Source organism: Rhinopithecus bieti, unplaced genomic scaffold (assembly GCF_001698545.2).
Source record: "Rhinopithecus bieti isolate Rb0 unplaced genomic scaffold, ASM169854v2 scaffold_1895, whole genome shotgun sequence".
Taxonomy (NCBI): domain Eukaryota; kingdom Metazoa; phylum Chordata; class Mammalia; order Primates; family Cercopithecidae; genus Rhinopithecus; species Rhinopithecus bieti.
The window spans coordinates 647,775-671,085 of NW_016803633.1; positions in this window are offsets into that span (position 1 = coordinate 647,775).

The window sequence follows — 23,311 nt, forward strand, 5'->3', positions numbered from 1 at the left end:
ATTGCAGGTAATTATTGCTTTAATTTGCATTCTCCTAATTACTAATGAGTTTGAGCATTTTTATATGATTATTGGTTTTGCGGATCACCTCTTCTATGATTTGCCTTAATTTGTTGTAAGCTCAGCAAAACCTTTTGAACAGCATTTTTTTCATTTTATTCAGAATTCATAAGTGTTTAATAGAAAAAAATTTTGAAGGTTTTTGTTTGTTTGTAATATTGCTCTAAATGATTGATGCTTGGTTCTCACCTGCAAAATTCTGATTTAGTTGTTGTGCAATGCAGCATAGGCATTGGGGTTTTTATAAATTCCCCAGGTAGTTCTAAGTACAGTAACATTTGGGAATCTTTGGATTAAGGTGATTTTGAATTGTTATTGTCCTAAAATGAACAAATCAAATGGTGCTCTATTATTCACTTATTATTGTCCTAGAATCAACAAATCAAGTGGTGCCTTATTGTTCAGTGAACATTAATAAAAGAGGTGGGGATTGGTGGACAAAGGAACAGAAATCATTCAGTTGGCAAATGAAGGTGAAATATTTTAATTTGTTTACTTGATAAAATATCCTGCCACCATTGGGTAGATAAAGGACTTAATCTGATAATACTGAGGACATTCATTTGTTTTCTGACAAAGAGGGAAAAAGTGTTCAGGGAGGGAAATACAATCCTGCTCAGCTATTATAGTAAGAACATTGAATATTAAAGACAGTTGATTACATGAATGGACTTCAGTCTGGTCGAAAGTTTAGACCTTCTATGGAGAAAGTTTTTCTGAGAAATGAACTTTTCTTCACCCAGTTTGGCAAAATAAACATGAACTGAAACTCTTACTGGTGACTGGCACTCCTGGGCAGACATGCCCAAAGCCCATGTCTCTGGAGAAGTTCTGGAAAGGAATAAAAATCCATGTGAAAATGAAAAAGGATGTTCTGGAAGAACCTAGGAGATACTTATCGCTATGCACCTCCACTTCAACCTCTCAGTTGGCAGCATCAGCAGCAGGCCACCTCTTTGGTTCTTGGAGGTTTTGGCAACTCCATTCAGACTGAGACTGTGCTGTATAACTTGTCTAATGCAGAGATTTGTGTTCAGTGAACCATATCCATTTCTATTTTAAAGAAACTCATAGCCTTCACCTGTGTCAGCTTGAGACAACCACGCACCTGCTGTTAGGGTCAACAGAGCTCACTATTACAACAAAGGAAAATGAATTGCTGTCTCTGGCCTGCATAGGTAATGCTCCTGCTGCAGAGCACAAGGTAGATTGGCAGGTGGAAGCCTGTCTACTCACACACTTTGACTCCCAGAGATAAGTTTACCTTCCTGCTGTAATTTATTACTTATATATGCTGTATATGTATAAAAAAATACTTTTATTTCAGAAATTCTAGTTATATTTTACTTTCTTATCTTACAATATTAAGAATTTTAAAAAATAGAAATTCTGGTCTTTGTCATTTTATATCATTCTTTGATGATTATTGTGGAGTAAAATAATTTTTATATTAAACCATTTAAAAATTCTGGGCTAATTATAAACCTACAGAGAAATTACAGTGATTGTACACGAGTTCCCCTATATTCCTCAACATATTTCCTTCTTTGCTGACAAATTTTACAACCATAGTGCAATTATCAGGAACAGAAAATTAACATTGCTACAATATCATTAATTAAACTGAAAACCTTTATCAAATTGCACCAATTTTTCCATAAATGTCCCTTTTTCTATTTTAGGATCCTATCCAGAATCCCACATTGCATTTAGTTATTTATCACTAGTCTCCTTCAGTATGTGGGAGTTTCTTGTTTTTCCTGAACTTGATTAATGCTTTTAAAGAGTGTTGATTAGTTCTTTTTATTTTTGATCAGTTAATTTTGTTCCTCAATTTGTGGTTGTACAATATTTTCTGATAATTAGAATGGCCATGCCTTTGTGGCAAGAATACCACAAAGATGATGTTGTGCTCTTCTCAGTGCATTATACTAAGTTTGTCATGTCAATATGCTTAATGAGGAAGATAGACAGTTTGTTAAAAACCATAGTTTAAGGGAATAGGTTGAAACTATTGAAATGTGTGAGCAAAGAAATTAATTAAGTGCCATCTGAAAATACAAATGCCATGACTGATGTGCTATTGATACCTCACAATGTGCTTGACAGTGAATAGTACAATAAGGTCACTCCACCCTTAACCAGTTAAATAGTCAAAAGCAGTGTCACACAACATATAATTTAAGAAGTAAATGCTTACATTTTTTTCTTATTATTGTGGAAATGCAAATAAGCCTAAAAATTGACCTCTCTTGTGCAAAATCCCCAGCAACAATTATATGGAACTATCAGTTTTGAATCAATACTTTAAATTCAATCATATAAATTGTGAAGGAAATCCACTAGAATATTCTGCAACTTGTGAGAAGTCTTGCCTTGGAACAGTATAGTGAAAACTGCAATCAAACAGTCAAGTAGATTGCTTAAAGCTAAAATTCAGATCTGTTTCAAAATTACATTGAAAGGTGAAACTCATATAACTGGAGAAATATGGTGATGTTCTGTTTTGTAGCCAAAGTGAAAAGACTTTAGGTGAAACCCACAGAACACTAATAAATTACTTTCAAATGCTATATTTGCCATGCTTAAATGCATATTTAATTAGTTTAAAAATTAAGATTATTTTGTTTTCTCCATTATCTTGTTTTCTTTCTTTACTTCTTTTTCATCTTCTTAACTATGAAGTCCTATAAGTAAATAATTTAGCAATTTTGTTGCCCTTTTAAACTCTCTTCCTATCTCTATATTCAGCTACACATTTTTCTTACCAGATACAAATTTTTATGGGCACATTACTTCTCATTATAATTAACATAAAATGATAGTGTTCCTTTTAATGGAAAAGTAACTTTAAACTTTAAAGTATAAATGATATGTATTTGTAATTTTGCTCAATGTATAATTATGTGATAAAAATATTTTCTTACTACAAGTACCCTTTTAGCAGCTGCAACGTCATCACTTGTCATTTTGCCTGTCCTTCGTAGGCTGTACACATTAGCATGAACTGGAAATAACACTCAGAAAGCAATTTGAGAAACAATTTTTTTTTGCAAAAACAATGCAAAAGTATTTTAATGATAAAAAATGACATATGAAAGTACATTAACAGAATTCTGACACAAAATAAAAGCATTCATGAAGAACTAAGTTATTTTATACAGAGCACACTATAAACTTTTTGATCTGATGAATTAAATAGAAATATGCTTAGCAATATTGACATAAAAATAATCTGTAGTATGAGGATTAAAATTTGTTTAACAGGATAGTTTATCAAAATTTGCAGATATTCTGTGTTTGATGGTTAAGAAATGTTAAAAAAATTAAATTTTTCATTCCTTTGTTTTGAGATCACAATGTTGTATGATATAAGCTACCAATAACCACTATGTCATGTACTGGACATTGACTCCCCAGATATTTTACCTCCTTACTTTTTCAGTAATATAATTTTTAAAAATTATTTTAAAGTGCTCTCACCTTACAGAATGTGCATGCGAACTTATTTCATTCAACTTCCGTATTCAGAGATGATGTAATAAGGTCACTTCAGAAGTGTCTTATCACTTTTAGATACCATCAACTATAGATGATTTCAATTGACACTCTAGTGTGATTTTCACAGTCTCCTTCCATTACTGCTTACCAACTGGTTTTAAAAGGCAATTGGTTTAAAAGGCAAAAGTACTATTAATATACTCTACATGCAATTTTAAAACTGTAGCAAAGTCTCTGGTTTAGAAAAGAAAGAAAAGAGAAAATTCTCATTCTATTGATTGGACCATATGAACTAAACAGAGATATGGAACGTTGAGGAAAGTCTGATAGTTTTACATCCCTTCCCTCCAAATTGCTTTTTTGTCTTTTTAATTTTTTTTAAATTTTATTTAAATAGTTTTGGGGGTACAGGTGGTTTTCGGTTATATGGATTAGTTCTTTAGTCATGATTTCTGAGATTTTGTTGCAACTATTACCTGAGCAGTGTACATTGTACCCAATATTTGGTCTTTTATTCCTCAGCCCCCTCCTAACCTTTCATCACAAAATCCACAGTATCATTCATATGCCTTTGCATCCTCATAGTTTAGACCCCATGTGTAAGTAAGAACATACCATATTTGGTTTTTCATTCTGGAGTTACTTTACTTAGAATAATGGTCTCCAACTCCATCCAGGTTTCTCTGAATGCCATTATTTCATTCCTTTTTATGGCTGAGTTGTATTCCATGGTGTGTATATACCACATTTTCTTTATCCACTCATTGGTTGATGGGCACTCAGGTTGGTTTCATATTTTGACAATTGCTAATTGTGCTGCTATAAACATTTGTGTGCATGTGTCTTCTTCATATAATGACTTCTTTTCCTCTAGGCAGATACCCATTAGTGGGATTGCTGGATGAAAGAGTAGTTCTCCTTTTAGTTGTTTAAGGACTCTCCATACTGTTTTCCACATGGTTGTATTAGGTTGGTGCAAAAGTAATACTAGTTTACATTCCCACCTACATTGTGAAAGACTTCCCTTTTCACCACATCTACACCAACATCTATTATTTTTTGACTTAATTATGGCAATTCTTGCAGGAATAAGGTGGTATCTCATTGTAGTTTTAATTTGCATTTCCCTGATAATTAGTTCTTTTAAATATTTTTTCTTCTAAATATTTTTCTAAATATTTCTAAATATTTTAAAATATCTTCTAAATATTTTCAACATGTATTTTGAAAGTGCCATGTGTAATAGTGGAAATACATGATCAAATGCCTAAATAAGGACATTATAGCTGGGGATGATTTGAGATTGGTAATGTTCTTCATTCATTTTTAAATTTATTTTCTTAGGGAAAAGATACCCTCAAAAAGAAATGAACAAATGGGACTGTTGTGCCCTAACTGTGAGTGGATTTATATTTTTATGATTTCTTTTCAGTCCTAAGACATTCCTGATGTGTATATGCTTTTACATTTTTCTCTCATGCAATCTGATATTGGTTTGGCTCTGTGTCCCCATCCAAATGTCATCTCGAATTCTACTCCCATAATTCCCATCTGTTGTGGGAGGGACCTGTTGGGAGAAAATTGAATCTTAGGGGTGGTTTCTCCTATGCTGTTCTCAAGGTAGTGAATAAGTCTCACAAGATCTGATGGTTTTATAAGGGGTTTCCACTTTTCCTTCTCTCTCATTCTCATTCTCTCTTGCTACCACCATGTAAGAAGTGCCTTTTGCCTTCCACCATGATTATGAGGCCTCCCCAGCCATGTGGAACTGTGAGCCCATTAAACCTATTTGCCTTCCCAGTCCCTGGTATGTCTTTATCAGCAGCATGAAAACGGACTAATACACAATCTTTGTGCATTTTCCTGATGGTAAGATAAATAAAAGGCTATATTTCTGCAGGGAAGAACAAACTGCCCATCTTCAATCTTTATTGGAAAAAAAGGCAGTATCTACAAATGATGTTTCTTTTTTTTTTTTTGAGACGGAGTCTCGCTCTGTCACCCAGGCTGGAGTGCTGTGGCCGGATCTCAGCTCACTGCAAGCTCCGCCTCCCGGGTTCACGCCATTCTCCTGCCTCAGCCTCCCGGGTAGCTGGGACTACAGGCGCCGCCACCTTGCCCGGCTAGTTTTTTGTAGTTTTAGTAGAGACGGGGTTTCACCGTGTTAGCCAGGATGGTCTCGATCCCCTGACGTCGTGATCCGCCCGTCTCGGCCTCCCAAAGTGCTGGGATTACAGGCTTGAGCCACCACACCCGGCCTACAAATGATGTTCCTTAAGATTTTTAGCTGTGGCGGTTTTGAGGGATCAAATAAATAGCCTCTCTTTTCCCATTTGACTCCAGAGCTAACTGAGACATAAACACAGGAATTAAGCATATGTTATTCAGAATCTTAACTCCACTGCTAATAAACTGGCAATATGGGCTACTACACCTCTAATGAGACACAGCAAATAAGTGAGTCACTGGCAGAGTTAGAAAACATGGCTGATATTATATCATGAAGTATCACGTAAGCATTAATCCAATCTAGAGAGAGGCAGATCCTTCCAGGAAGTCCAGGAGTGGCTGAGTCATGTGTGCTCACTTTTTTTTTTCCAAATTTACCAGTCAGGGAAGACTTCTTCCCTGGGGGTGAGAGAGTCAAGTTTTGGTGAAAGAGGCATGAACTGTTTCTTTACAGTTCTCTATGCAAACAGAAAATATGTGGAATAACTGGTCCTCCCTAAAAATGTTTCCTGGTGAAACAAATAGTGACTAGAGGAAAATGTGAGAGGGTAGTAGACATGAAACAAATTATCTTTACCTCAATGCTAGAAAGGGGTAATTTATTTACATAGAGGACCTTTCTTTGTGCTAAACACTCTATTAAAACTTAAAGATCTAGAAGTAAACCAAAGTTCTCTGATCATATAAAGGATAAAAACAAATATATATCTAATCATGTCAAGAGATTTGTAGAGAATTAAATTATGAAGATGAGAGTGAATGATAGAGGGGCTACTTTAGATGCTCTCGGAAAAATACTCTATTAATATTTGAAATTTTTTATTGTTGCTGGAAGTCAGGGACCCCAAACAGAGGGACCAGCTGAAGCCACGGCAGAAGAACATAAATTGTGAAGATTTCATGGATATTTATTAGTTCCCCAAATTAATACTTTTATAATCTCTTATGCCTGTCTTTACTGCAGTCTCTGAGCATAAATTGTGAAGATTTCATGGACACTTATCACTTCCCCAATGAATATCCTTGTGATTTCCTATGCCTGTCTTTAATCTCTAAATCCCGTCATCTTCGTAAGCTGAGGAGGATGAATATTGCCTCAGGACCCTGTGATGATTGCATTAACTGCACAAATTGTTTGTAGAGTGTGTGTTTGAACAATATGAAATTTGGGCGTCTTGAAAAAAGAACAGGATAACAGCAATGTTAAAGGAAACAAGAGACGTAAGACTTCTGACTGCTGGTGAGCTGGATGGAACAGAGCCATATTTCTCTTGTTTCAAAGGCCAATAGGAGAACTATTGCTGAATTCTTTTTCTCAGCAAGGAACATCCCTGAGAAAGAAAATACGCCCTGAAGGTAGGTCTACAGATGGCCCCCTTGAGGCGGCCACCTTTTACGGTTGAAGGCAAAGGGATGAAATAAGCCCCAGTCTCCTGTAGCGCTCCCAGGCTTATTAGGACAAGGAAATTCCTGCCTAATAAATTTTGGTCAGACAGGTTGTCTGCTCTCAAACCCTGTCTCCTGATAAGATGTTATCAATGACAATGCATGCCCAAAACTTCATTAGCAATTTTAATTTTGCCCCATCATGTGGTCTTGTGATCTCGCCCTGCCTTCATTTGCTTTGTGATATTTTATTACCTTGTGAAGTATGTGATCTCTGTGACCCACACCCTATTTGTGCACTCCCTCCCCTTTTGAAAATTGCTGATAAAAACTTGCTGGTTTTATGTCTCAGGGAGCATCACGGAACCTGCTGACATGTGATGTCTCCCCCGGGCACCCAGCTTTAAATTTTCTCTCTTGTACTCTTTCCCTTTATTTCTCAAACCAGCCGAGATGCTTAGGGAATAGAAAGGAATCCACGATAAATATCGGGGGTGGGGTTTCCCCTGATAGTTATGAAATAGAGAAATATAGAAAAATTTAAGCAACAGATTTGTTTTTCTCTTTGGAAGGTAGTTTTCTGCTGGCTTTTCAGCTGCTGATTTCCTCTGCAGTTCTTCATTTCCACCATAAGTTTCTAATTTCCAAGGCCAGAAAACTCTTCTCCTCCTTAGGTTTGTATTCCTTCCACAGGCTATCCAGGATTATTACTGCATTTAGTTTTCATTTTTCTTCAGTCTTGTTTTCCCTGGAATAATTCCTTTAATCTTACTTCATATTTCATTCCTTTGACTTTTTTGGAAACAAAATACAGTTATTTTTGTTCAGAATGCTACATAAATGATATTCTGTTTTTTTGTTATATTGTGTTTGTTGCTTATGGGTAATAAATTTTACCAGCTGGTTAAAATTGGCCAGATCACACAGAATCCTCAAGTCCACACAGATAACAAATAGATAAATAGATAAATAAACAGCAAATAAATAAGAAAGAGGGAAAGCTTTCTTCTTTCAGAAGAATAGTGAAATTACACATACATACACACACGTATATTCACATATATGCATTATACTGTATTATATATAAAAATATAATATGTATATTTATAAAATTCTGTATTTACAGAACCAGAAAAAGATATTAATTTTAGGCATGAGAGGAAGTTTAATGAGTAACAAAATATTTAATTAGTCTCAAAGCATAGTACTTACTATATAATTCCTACTAGATGTTCTGAAAGCCACCAAAATTCCTTAAGCCCTAGCTGTCCTCTACTCAGACCAACAGTCTATACTGAACCCAGTTTCAATGTAAGTGTGAAGAATGTTCCCTCTCATTATTCTCCATTCTCTCCCTATTCTCTCCCATTTCTTAGCAACCCCTCCTCTACTTCTTTCTCTCTCTCCCTTCTCAACCTCTCTGCTCTGTTACATAATTTATATAATTCTAGAAAAAAACTTCATTGCTGTTTATTATTCTTGGGGGCAGGTAGCTTGTCTTATTTGTCAGTGGGTCCAAGTGCTTAAAACAGTGTCTGGTTCATAATGTAAATTAACATAATCACATAACTCTTTCCTTCCTTCCTTCCTTCCTTCCTTCCTTCCTTCCTTCCTTCCTTCCTTCCTTTCTTTCTTTCTTTCTTTCTTTCTTTCTTTCTTTCTTTCTTTCTTTTCTTTCATTTTCTTTTCTGAAAAAAAAGTGATACTTCAATCTTGACTCACTGTAGACTCTGCCTCCCACATTTAAGTGAGTCTCCTGCCTCAGCCACCAGAGTATCTGGGATTACAGGTGTGTGCCCTCATGTCTGGCTAATTTTTGTATTTTTTAGTAGAGATGGAGTTTCACCATATTGGCCAGTCTGGTCTCAAACTCCTGACCTCAAGTGATCCACCTGCCTCGGCCTCCCAAAGTGCTAGGACTATAGGCATGAGCCACTAGGCCTGACCTAGAATACTATTTTATAAAGGAAAGGAAATACCATTAAAAGATATACTATTTTCTTTCTGTTGTTCATATTGGATAATTTCCATTATTCTATTTTCAAGTTCAACGACTCTCTTGCCTGCCCATTCTATTCTGCTGTTTAGCCCATTCATTGAGTTACCTATTTCCATGATTGTATTTTTTACTTTGATAATGTCCATTTGCCTATCTTATGTTTTATATTTCTTTATTGAGACTGTCTAATTTTTGTTTGTTTGAAATACATTTGTAAAACCTCATGAAAACATTCTTTAGATGATTGCTTTTAAAAATTTGTCGAATAATTATCTCTGTCATCTTATTGCAGAAGTTTGATGAGTGTCTATATTTTATCCAAACTGAGGTTTTCCTGGTGCTTGGAATGATGTGAGACTTTTGATTGGAACCTGGTCATTTTGAGTATTATGTGATATGAATATGGGTCTTATTTAAAACTGTCTGTGACAACACTCCAGTGTTGGAGGTGTCTTGTGATTTCCACGTGGTGGCAGAAGTCCTGTTTACCCACTTGACCTCCACTGAGATCAGGTGGTGAGGGGCTCCTTGTTCCTGCTTGGTGATGATGAGAGAGTTGCAGCTCCTCTGTAGAACTCTGCTGGCACCACCATGGCTGGGAGGGGTGAAAGTGCCTCCTTACTTATGTGATCTCCACCGATGCCAGATGGAGAGTGGCCTCTTTACTATTGGATAGTGGTGAAAGTAATCTCTATTTTATCTATAAGGTACCACTTCAGTTGCCTCTGAGTGTATTGGTTGTCCTGGCTCCTCAGCAGTATCCACCAACACAGTAGAGGTAAAAGAGAAAGTAATGGGTGTCTTCATTACCTCCCAGCTGGGAAAAATGTCTCAGGCTCCCACTTGGTCTTCCCTGCTACCCACCCTGGTGCCATATAACAGCCTAACAAGTATGAAAGCCTGGGCTCACTACTTGACCATTGCTGGCATGAGTGAGAGCTGGACACTGTTTTCTTTGTGGTATTTGCATGGAGTAGAGGAGTTATTGTCTAATAGTATTCTGTCTTGCTAGACTGCCTTTTTTCTTGTCTCTAGGCTTTTTACCCCTGTATTTGTTAGGATTCTATAGAAGTACAGAGCTAATAGGATAGATTTTATAAAAGGGAGTTTATTAAGTAGTGTTAATTCACACGGTCACAAGGTCCCACAATAGGCTGTCCACAGCTGAGGAGCAAGGAAGCCAGTCCAAGTCTCAAACCTGAAGAACTTAAAGTCTGATATTCAAGGACAGGAAGCATCCAGCATGGGAGAAAGATGTAGGCTGAGAGACTAATCCAGTATAGTCTTTTCACATTTTTCTGCCTGCTTTACATACACTGGCAGCTGACAAGATGGTGCCTACCCAGATTACGCATAGGTCTTCCTTCCCCAACCTACTGACTCAAATGTTAACCTCCTTTGGCAACACTCTCACAGACACATCCAGGATCAATGTTTTGCATTCTTCAGACCATTCAAATTGGCACACAGTATTAACCATCATGAGTGGGGGGACCCTTGTCAACTTGAACTCACACACATCTCCTAAGATCATACATAATCTTCAAATAAGAACAATAATAAAGTCATAATTATGCCTAAGACAATAAAGATATCATTTATACAACTGGAAGTGCACCAATCCCCAATCCAAATGGTATTACATAAAGTTAACAATACTTAAATCATTATGTGAAGCCAACAAATCTTATGTCACATGATAAAGGAAAAAGGAAATAAAATAAAGATATTTTCTTAGTATAAGTGTACACATGCACAAACATGTTTTTAACAAAAGAAGGAGGAAATACTAATGACTATTACAGTCCTCTTTCTGCAACTGGTCATGTGGTCATAACTGGTATTGATGACTACCTTCTTCTACTGACCATTCTGTATGCCCTTTGCCTTCAGCAAGCACATCATTTTTCTTTTTTCCCCTGGTGGAACGACCCAAACTTTCATTCCTCAAGGGTCTGGGCCATTTGTAGTCCTGCCTGGGTTGGGCTGTTATAGTTTCCCATTGACCTTAATCATAGGACACGGTAATACTAAGAGACGCCCTAATGAATCTCCTGTATTTCATGCATACTCTTCCTTACCTCCGTTGTGGAGTAGTAGACTGATTTCATCTTGATAGTCTGGGTCAATCACCCCAGCCAACACCGTAACACCCTTCTTAGCCTGTTGACTTAAAGGTAGGAGGAGCCCAAAGTGTCCTGGTGGCAATCTTAACTTCCAGTTTTATGGAATTGTTGTTGTGTCTCCCGGTGGCAGCGCTTCTCCCTCTGAAACTAAGACCTCTAGGCCAGCACAATGTAATGTCATGGGAACAGGAAGCAAACATTTTGCTAGTTGATCACTAGGGGTGATAGTGAGTGATGTCGCTTCCACTTCCACGCCTTGATTACTGTACCCGTGAATCCTGGCTATGGGAGAAACAGTATCATGTATTGGAGGCTGATTCAGAACATACACAGCCCTCTGGAGAACTTTGTCCAAGCTCTGCAGAGTATTGTCACCTAGTTGGTGCTGTAATTGTGACTTCAAAAGGCTATTCCAGGCCAGGTACGATGGCTCACACCTGTAATCCTAACACTTTGGGAGGCCTAAGGCAGGCAGATCACCTGAGGTCAGCAGTTCAAAACCAGCCTGACCAACATGGCGAAACCCTGTCTCTACTAAAAATACAAAAATCAGCCAGGCAAAAATTAGCCATGCCTGGTGGCACATGCCTGCAATCCCAGCTATTTGGGAGGCTGAGCCAGGAGAACTGCTTGAACCCAGGAGACGGAGGTTGCAGTGAGCTGAGATCACGCCACTGCACTCCAGTCTGGGCAACAAAGCAAGACTCTGTCTCATCAAACAAACAAATAAACAAGCAGGGCAATCCACCATTCTGTGAATCCACCTGCTTCAGGATGACAGGGAACATGGTAAGACCAGTGAATTACATTAGCATGAACTCACTGCTACACTTCTTTAGCCGTAAAGTGAGCACCTTCGTCAGAGGCAATGCTGTGTGGAATACCATGACGGTGAATACCATCCACGGATGGTAGTCTTGGCAGAAGCATTGCATGCAGCTTAGGCAAACCCATAGCTGGAGTAAGTGTCTATTCCAGTGAGGACAAACCTCTGTCCTTTCTATGGTGGAAGAGGTCCAATATAATCAATCTGTCAGCAGATAGCTGCCTGATCACCCCAAGGAATGGTGCCATGTCGAGGGCTTAGTGTTGATCTCTGCTGCTGGAAAATTGGGCACTCCGCCGTGGCCATAGACAGGTCAGCCTTGGTCAGTAGAAGTCCCTGTTGCTGAGCCCATGTGTAACCTCCATCCCTGCCACCATGGCCACTTTATTCAGTGGATCATTGGACAGTGATGGGGTGGCTGGAGAAAGAGGTTGAGTGGCGTCCACAGAATGGGTCATCCTATTCATTTGATTATTAAAATCCTCCTCTGCTGAGGTCCCCCTTTGGTGAGCACTCACATGAAATACAATATCTTCACAGTTTTCGACCAGTCAGAGAGGTACATCCACATACCTCTTCCCCAGATTTCTTTGTCACCAATTTTTCAATCATTCTTCTTCCAAGTCCCTGACCATCCAGCCAAACCATTGGCTACATCCCGTGAATCAGTATATAATCACACATCTGGCCATTTCTCCTTCCATCCAAAGTGTACAACCAGGTGCACTGCTAGAAATTCTGGGAAGATTTCCCTTCACTGCTGTCCTCAGGGATGTCCTACAAAGGGGCTGCAGTGCTGCATCTGTCTAATTTCAAGTGGTGCCTGAATATCATGCAGAACCGTCTGTGAACCAGGCCGTAGTCTTCTCTTCCTCTTTCAACTGATAACAGAGAACTCCTCATGAGACCATAGGTGCAGGTGGCGGGAGAGAAGGCAGAGTGGCAGGAGTAGAGACCATAGGCCTTTGAACCACTTCCTCATGTAACTCACTTTGCCTTCAGGACCTGCTTGAGCCCGATCACGTATATACCACTTCCCTTTGAAGATAGAATACTGTTGTGCATGACCCACTGTGTGGCTAGATAGGTCAGAAAGCATCCAGTTCATGATAGGCAGTTCAGATCACATGGTGACTTGATGACCCATAGTCAAATGTTCCGTTTTCACCAAAGACCAGTAACAGGCCAAGAGCTGTCTCTCAGAAGGAGAGTAGCTATCTGCAGAAGATGGCAGGCCTTGCTCCAAAATCCTAGCGTCCTCTACTCTGATTCACCTACAGGATTCCTGCCAAAGGATCCAAACAGCATCCTTACCTGCCACTGACACCTCAAGCACCATTGGATCTGCTGGGTCATATGGCCCAAGTGACAGAGCAGCTTGCACAGCAGCCTGAACCTATTGCAGAGTCTTCTGTTCTGGACCCCCCTCGAAACCAGCACCCTTTCGGATCACTTGATAAATGAGAAAAAGTAACACACCCAAATGAGGAATGTGTTGCCTCCAAAATCCAAATATGCCCACTAAGTGCTGTGTCTCTTTGTTGGTTGAAGGAGGGTCCAAATGCAGCAACTTGTCTTTCACCTTAGAAGGAATATCTCAAAGGCTTCACATCCCTGGACTCCTAGAAATTTTACTGAGAGAAGTTTCCTGAATTTTAGTCAGATTTATTTCCCATCCTCTGGCCAGCAAACATCTCACCAATAAGTTTAATGTGTTGCTACTTCTTACTCACTGGATCCAATCACCATAATGTCATCAATGTAATGGAACAGTGTGATATCTCACAGAAGTAAAAAGCGATCAGAGTCTCTCTCAGTAAGATTATAACACAAAGTAGGAGAGTTGATATACCCCTAAATGTAGCACAGTAAAGGTATATTGCTGGCCTTGTCAGCTGAAGATAAATTGTTTCTGTTGGGCCTTATGGACAGGAATGGAGAAAAAGGCATTCGCCAAGTCAATGGCTGTGTACCAGGAAATGTGTTAATTTGCTCAAACAATGAAACCACATCTGGTACAACAGCTGCAACTGGAGTCACCACTTGGATAAGCTTATGATAATCCACTCATTTTTCAAGATCCAAGTGTCTTCTGTACAGCCCAAATGGGAGAGTTAAATAAGGATGTGGTGGGAATCACCACCCCTACATCTTCCAAGGCCTTGCTGGTGGCACCAGTCTCCGCATTCCCTCCAGGGATGCAACATTGTTTTCGATTTCCCCTTTTTCTGAGTAGAAGCAGCTCTAATGGCTTCCATTTGGCCTTTCCCACCATAATAACCCTCACCCTACCAGTCAGGGAGTCAATGTGGAGGTTCTGCCAGCTGCTAAGTAGGTCTATGCCCATTATGCATTCTGGCACTGGGAAAATGACAATAGCATGAGTCCAGGGACCCACTGGACCCACTGTAAGTTGGCCCTGAGCTAAAACTCTATTAGTTACCTGACCTCCCTAACCTCCTGCTTTAACTGCAGGACCACAACGACGTTTTGGGTCCCCTGGAATCAATGTCAGCTCAGAGCTAGTTTCCAATAGTCTCTGAAATGTCTGATAATTTCCCTTTCCCCAGTGCACAGTGACCCTGGTAAAGGGCCAGAGATCTCCTTGGGGAAGAATGGGAGAAAGATTAACAGCATAGTTTGTCAGTAGTTTAGTGGGGTCCTTCCACAAGGGACCCAGCCTCCCCTTCATTCAAGGGGTTCTGGGTCTGTAAACTGGCTCAAGTCTGGAAATTGATTGAAGGACTGTGATTCTCTGTTTTTATAATTCAAATTAGTCTTTTGTCCATTCAACCTGGAATATTTCTGCTCATATAAATTAAGTAGGAATGCAGTAGGCTTCCTATAAATTTCACTTCTAGAAACAATGTGATTAATTAGCCAATGCCAGAGCTCCACATGAGTGAGACTATTCTAGTTGCTGCTTTGCCTCTGCTGTCCATTATGGTAGCTACACCCCTGCCACCTTGGGATCCAATTATTCCCATTGTATTTACATTTTTTTAGTTGAATAACTGTGGTACCTACTGTTAGATCTGACACACAGAGAAGAGCAATTATAGTGCTGTTCAAAAATTCAGGTTTGCAAAGCATTAGTCAAGGATGTATCTTCTAGAACCCCCCAGCTAGAATGAGTATGTATAAAGTGACTAATCCCTCCAGCATCCCAAACTCCCTAAGCCTTTGAATCCTTTCCTCTACATTAAACCAGGAGAGATCAGGCATTTCCAGCTTATTCACAGTGGGCCATTTTTAATTCCATATTTCAGCTAACCAAGCAAATAAACTATTTGAATCTTATTTTTTTTAACTCCCCTAGCTGAAACATTAAATCCAGAATCCCTACTTAGTGGGCCCAAATCAACAAATTCAGCCTGATCCAACTTTATGTTACTTCCACCATTATCTCATACCCTTAATTTCTATTCCCATGCCTGTTCTCCAGATTTCTTTTTATATAAATTAGAAAACTCAAGCAGTTTTTTTCAAGTGTAGTGCACTTCCTCATGGTTCACAGTCACTCTGAATCTCAGTTCTAGGGGCCTGCCAGGACTTTAGTTATAGGTCTAGAAGCAAACAGGGGCATTGAGGGTGGCTTCTGAGGAGAATCAACATTATCTTGCCTGGCAATTGCCTCTGGAGAGGCAACAATCTGGGTCCTAATGTCCCTCACTAGTCTGTCTTCTTTTAACTTTTCAGACACCTCTTTTCTTTTTTTAAATATAATGTCCACAGTTTTAGTTATACTTTTTGGAAGGAATAGAAAAATGTGTACATGCTGCATCTCCCTGGACACAGAAGTTGATGGAACTCATGTTTATTTTAGACTATATCTTTTTGGCAGGGTGTGGTGGCTCACACCTATAATCCTAGCACTTTGGGAGGCCGAAGCAGGTGAATCACGAGGTCAGGAGTTCAAGACCAGCCTGGCCAATATGGTAAAATCTCATCTCTACTAAAAATACAAAAATTAGCTGGGCATGGTAGTGTGCATCCGTAAGCCATCTATTCAAGAGGCTGAGGCAGGAGAATCACTTGAACCCAGGAGGCAGAGGTTGCAGTGAGCAGAGATTGTGCCACTGCACTCCAACTTGTGTGACAGAGCAAGAATTCATCTCAAAAAAATAAAAATGAAAATAAATAGACTCTATCTTTTTGAGTACTTACACATGAGATAAACAATAATTCTCTGACCATCAAAACAAACAAACAACAACAACAACAAAAACAATTTTCTTGCTCACTCCCTACTTCAGTATTAAATATTTTAAATACTCCACTAGGATAAATCATATTCACTTAAATGGTTAACTGTAAAATGTAATAGCTTGCAATGTGCTGAAAGCTACATATGAACGAGAATGCAATTTTTCATCCCTTTTGTTCAAATCCTATTCTTGCCTCTGTATATTTTCTAAATTGTGAATACAAACTAACTACCTCATACATGGATTAATGTAGATGTAAGGGTCAATCCGTTTACAAAACATTAGTAAAATCTTGTTTCTTTCTAAATTTTAATAAATATAAATATAATTATAACATTTTATTCCAATAGCTTAGTTAATTTTGTCACACTTTCCATTGGATGTAAACCCCTTCTTTCAAGACCACCATTTAATCTGATGAAGACCAAGTTCACACCAAGCAAAAGTAGAATTCAATAACGAAACTCTGAGATGGGAGACCTTAGAGAGGCAAAATGCTGTCAGCTGTTGGGGGTTTTAGTTCAGCAAGTAAAAGAAATTTTAGTGATGGGCATTTTCAGTTTACACTGCAGTGCCAACCAGACAGGATGCTGCTCAGTAACCTGACAGAAGCTGAGAAGAGCAAAGAGCAATTTTCACACCTCTCTCTGATAAGGTAGTGGGTTAATTAAAGGCAATCAATTGAGTGACAAATAAAAAGGAATTGCAAAGATTGTTTTAACGCAAGAGCTTTTCAACAGTGAATAGACCTTGTCAATTAAGGAAAATGTACAAAGCAGAGGAGTCTGCCTGCTTGATCTTATGGAAGGGGGAGGAATAACTGATAAACTTGCTATCAATCTTGAGTAAGACACTTTCCTTTTTTGTTTTGTTTCTTCGTCTCTAAAATGAGGACTTCCTACAATATAATTACTTCCATGCGTCCATTACTTTTGTGAACCTAGACTCAAAGAAAGTTTCTGAGTATGCTCAATATTTGAAATACTGAAATGCTCTTTATATTTTACTCAAGCAAATTTCTTGGCCAATAAATCCTGTAAAATGCTTATGAGGCTACATTAGAATGCCTGGATTAAAAAAATAATAGTATGAAGTCTCATGTTTCTGAATCTCAAATGATTTAAATATACCTCATTAATCGCCAAATCATTCTTGGAGGTATATAGGTGGGTGTGTTTAACATTATTATCAACAATTCAATAATGCCATGGAGATCAATCTTCTCTTTTACAACATAAAGGAAGTATGTATTTTACCTTCAAAAGTCTCATAATGAATAAAAGAGAAAGACATTCAAATATAAATATATCTCTAAACACACTGTCAAATATCAATGGGATAATTATACAAAATGAATTTGAGATTCATAGTGAAGAAACTACTCTCTTTAGAATATATTAGATTTTTGTGAAAACACCATTAGTAGTTTCAGGCCTCTGGGATATGATTAAGTGCTTAAAACAGTAATTTAATTTATTATGGGTTCAGGTGTACTTCCCATTTGTTAACAGGCCTATTTTAAAAGTTTGTATAAATTAAATTTTATTTTTTAAAAAAAGAAATCTGTCAGCTGAATCATCCTTTTAAAAGATAAATACAGTGAATGATTAACCTTTGTATTCAGCTATATTTAATATTCTAAATTTATACAGAAGATTTTCACATATTTGGAATTTTTAAATGTGAGGCTATATCTGTACTTTCATGGCACAGAAGTAAAATTTAATTTTCTAACATATTCTAAAATATTCCTAGGGAACAGTTTCAATATGGGGAGCCTCTTCATTAAGAACACATTGTTCTTAGTAAAACTGTAACAAAATCTATCTCTACAATAAAACTAAAAGTAGTAAAATTCTTCAAGACAGTGAATAAAGTATATTCTTGGGTTTTATTTGAAATCTATTGTTATCAAAACTTCAAATGTTATGTAAAATTATTTTTTTACCATAGCTCACCTTTTTTTGCTTTGTAAACATATTGTTACATCTATAAAATAACATTGCCATAACAAAGGAATAACACTTTCCATTTTATTACAAAACTTAAAAAAAAACCTGGTACATATAAATATATAGTGGAAATAATTATTCCAATATATTTGCATAGACCTCAATATAATTCATATGTAATACTTATCATATAAACTTGTTGAAAATAGTGTTTTATACATTTTATTTTAAAATGTTATAAATTTAAAAAAGTAGCTTTTTGGGCTACAGGTAAAAATCTTCAAAATGGTGACACAATATTAAATATTATTGAGAAATGTAAATGTAGAAGCAAAAATGTAGGGAATAATATTGTTTGTTGTATAAGATTTTAAGAGTCATTTATTGCTCAGGTGCTTCAAAAACGTCAAAGGATTTTCAAAATGTTAACTATACTAAATATGACTATATATTTTTCACTATAGTATACAGTGAACTTCTTTCTGTAATTCTTATTTCACAAAGGTTTATTGATAAAATGTACTCTACATAAAAATTGACTTTCCATTTTACAATGTAGAATACTTAATGCATATTTGTACCGTAGTTATTTCTTTTGTGAAAGAATCTTTCATTTTGTGCCATGTGTGTATATGTGTGCATATTAACACAAAAATCTTACATAAAGTATAAAAGAATCACATTTTAAGATAACGTATATTAACCCAGGAGCAGTGGTTCATGCCTGTAATCCCAGAACTTTGGGAGGTTGAGATGGGTGGATCACTTGAGGTCAGGAGTTAAAGACCAGTCTGGCCAACATGTTGACAACCCATTTCTACCAAAACCACAAAAAAAATTAGCTAGGTGTGGTCGCACGTGCCTGTAATCCCAGCTACTCAGGAGGCTGAGGCAGGAGAATTGCTTGAACCCAGGATGCAGAGGTTGCAGTGAGTTGAGATCAAGTCACTGCACTCCAGCCTGGGTGACACAGCAAGAATCTGTCAAAAAAANAATCCCAGAACTTTGGGAGGTTGAGATGGGTGGATCACTTGAGGTCAGGAGTTAAAGACCAGTCTGGCCAACATGTTGACAACCCATTTCTACCAAAACCACAAAAAAAATTAGCTAGGTGTGGTCGCACGTGCCTGTAATCCCAGCTACTCAGGAGGCTGAGGCAGGAGAATTGCTTGAACCCAGGATGCAGAGGTTGCAGTGAGTTGAGATCAAGTCACTGCACTCCAGCCTGGGTGACACAGCAAGAATCTGTCAAAAAAAAAAAAAAAAAAAAAATTAAATGGAAACACTTATTTATTTATTTCTCATCTAGAACAATATGATACATTTGTACTTTCACTGTGAAGAGCAAGTCACTCATACTTTTTGCTTTATCTTCTCCAAATTGAAGACCATTTTTTAAGTCATGTTGACAGCCATGTTAAGAACAATCAACATAGGACTTTTAACATGGTTAAGGACCTGTGTTTATGCTTAGCAATGCATAACATCTTTCAACCAGCAACCCCAATTATTTTTCTCTTAAACACTGTATAACAATACAATAAAAATTAAGCCCATTTCCCTAATACATGCACACTGTTTACAATTTTGTGCTCATACAACTGTACTAATATATTCTGCACAAAAAATTAGACACAGACATTGATAAGATATAATATTTTCATGTACCTTTGGGAGTAGACACTGCACTTTGGATATCACTTCTCTAAGGCACCAAAACTTTTCCTTTACCAAAACTTTGTCCAATCCAAGAATGTACTGATTCACATTAAATTAATTAACAAATTAATTACAAGCTGCTTTTTCAAATGGCCTTTGCATGTCTCAAATTCCTATGTATTTGATAACACAGGTAGGTATCTGCTAATTATTCTGTTATTTTTTTCCTCCCAAAATGCTCCATGCTAGTAGATTCCAAGTGGCATACAGAGTAAGTTCACTTTCTATTAATAATAATATCAGAAATTGAGGTTTAGGAATTGCTACCATATGAGGGTTGTAATCTGGCCAATTAACTCATTCTTAGCTAAGCCTCCCAAAACATATGTGTTCCTTATGGTTGCAAAAGGTGTGACATTTGATGTGTATTTGCATGCATACACACACTTTGGTTAAAAAACATGTATCAACATACAAAAATCTTGTAAAAGAGGTCAAGTTTCCTTCAGCCTACATCCTTTTCATTTTGTTATGATCTGCCAAATTCTAAATAACATCTGCCATTAAGAAGGTGGTTGCAGTTAGATAAAACAATTTTTATTTTCTTGAACTACTTAGTAGATTTAATATGCAAATATTCAAATAGGAGCTGAGCAGGATGAATTCTCTCTCTCTCTCTCTCTTTCTCACTCTCTCTCCACTGAGAGGAGGAAAAAGATTCTGGTGCTATCCAATCTGAGAATAAGAAGATGAGGAAGGAGTAGGAGGGGCATATAGACTAATGGAGCCAGCAGAAAAGGCCCAGGTCTCAGAATTGAAAGCTTACATTCATTTTAACTAGGTTTCAAGAGACTACCAGCTCATATGTAAATTGCAATATTACTATTCATACATAAAAGTGAGGATTTCAAATGTGTAAAGATGACTTAACATACATATATATAGTTAAACTGTAGGATTGCTAACATTTTCTTCTGTAGGGAGAACAAGTAGTCACTAAGTTAAACATCAAAGTTGGAGTGGCATTTAACACTGTTTTGATCTAAGGTAGACATAGGTAGAAAAGAGCATATATAACTGACTCAAATAATTGTTGTATCTGCTGCTGACTTTTGCCATACAATGTTCTCCTCTATATATTGTAAATCTGTTAACATTCTACATAGTTTAATAGGATAGTTATTATTTGTCTGGCATTTTGACTTATTCCAGAACCTCATCTAAAGTGCTCAACTGTTGCTGAAAGACTATACAAGATCAGAAAAGTAATCATTAATGCTACTACATCCTCTCCAATTACATAATAGAATATGAAGGATGACATCAATTTGGCTTATGCCTTGAGTTGGAAAATTTTATAAATAATTCAGTGATTTAAAGGGCTTGTACTAAATATTTTACTTTGATATTTTCTTTGTTGATATTCCATCAGTTGAATTCCTGGAAAAGACCACAACCGAAGATTTATGGAAACCAATCATAACACATATTGCTCTTACATGGAGGAACAATACCTAAAACACCACAAAATAAAATTATCCAATAAAAATGAGTCAGGAAGCTCAGATGACCTAATTCTCACATGCTTTTGGAATCAGTTGTCAGCAGTGGAGTCCAGAGACCTTATGCAGAGCAGAAAAATTTCAAAATAAAGGCAGTGTCCAAGTATTATGGACATAAATCAGAGATAGCCCAACACCTTGTGACCAATGCAAAAGGGCAACAGGTGTTGGGAAGAGGAAACAGACTTTGGTTTTTCTTTTGACTACTTGGGTGAGTGTATGAACGTTATTTAAAATAATAACTGCTAAGGATGAAAAGGAAAAAAAACCGTCAGAGAAATCAGCAGTGTAAACTAGGTACATGCAATATAAACTATATCAAGTTCAACTATGGCTTAAATACATAACCATAATAGAAAGAGGAGAATTCATGTAAGAGAATCAGTCAACTCTAGGAAGCAAAGTTGAATACAGTACTTAATTCTGTAATTTAACTTTAGCTGCACCATACATTTGGAGACTCACGGGGACAGTTGTGGATAAAGAATATAGTGGTGTCTCCATGAGGAATTTGCATTTGTGAGTCAGAGACAAAGGCAATTACCTCATATGTCAAGTAAAATCTCAGACACTCCTGGAAACACTTCTTGACCAGTCTTGCTCAGTGGTCATCCTACACATCTTTGGGGTAATCTAGCAGTCATTATTTCTGCCTTTCATAGATGCTTGATTCTATAATTCATGGTTTACTATCTCAACTTACCTTGATTAGAAACTTCAGGAACACATCTGTTTTACATTGTATTGTACCTTACACAGTGATCAATTTTTGATTAACTGCTCAACAGATATTTAATAAACTGATATCAAATTATAAGCATTGAAAACTGCAGGTTCCTTTTTGTCACAGCAGAATGTCTTACAAAGGACAAAATTACATGAATACAAGATTGTAGTCCATACATATGTACTGGAGACTATTTTTAGAGCTTACTTGTGTTATTCATCTGTCTAGTCTTTGCACAGCAATTAAAGAGCAGAATCACACCTGACAACTATCTTCTGGAGCTAGACTACCTAGATTCAAACCTGAGTTCTTCCTCAGTCTGAATAGATGATCTTGGGCTTGTCATTTATTATAACCTTGTTCTTCAGAGATGATAACAATAATTCCTGGTATCATTTGGTTGCTATGTAATGGAAACAATGACTATATCTAAAGAACTAAGGACCTTTAGTATAAAGCAAGCATGTCATAAATATTGACTATTACTACCTGAACCATAAGTCTTTCTGTCCTTTCATGTGCAAAATCTTAGATACAAAGATATTTCATCATTCAAAGCCTATGGATGATGCCTGCATCTTGGGGATATCTAGATTCTGGAGTACAGCATTTTTGAGGCCAGTGAGCCTGAAGTGAAGCAACTTGCGGGCCATTGATGGAGAGATACATGTATTTCTAATGATTCAAAGGCCTTTTTACTGAGCAACTACAAAATCATGAAAAACATTCAGGTCTCAGAAATTACTAAAATTATAATTAGGACATTACGAATGTGATCTTTATTTTCTTCCATACATGTCCTTCTTGCTGTTTCTAAACTGACAGCCTTATTCTGATACATAGTCCACGTGGACATAAAGATGTTAAAATCTAATCTAAGGCCATACTTAAAATATTTTAAATCTATTTTTCCTTTGGTAATGTGTAAAATACCTACTATCTTACATTCATGGCATAGAAAAATTGATAAATGACTTTAATTGTCAAAAATTTACTAAATAATCAAGTTTTAACTTTGTTAAAACAAGGATCACTCAATCACAAAAAAACTCACTATATTAGTATGATATGGATTC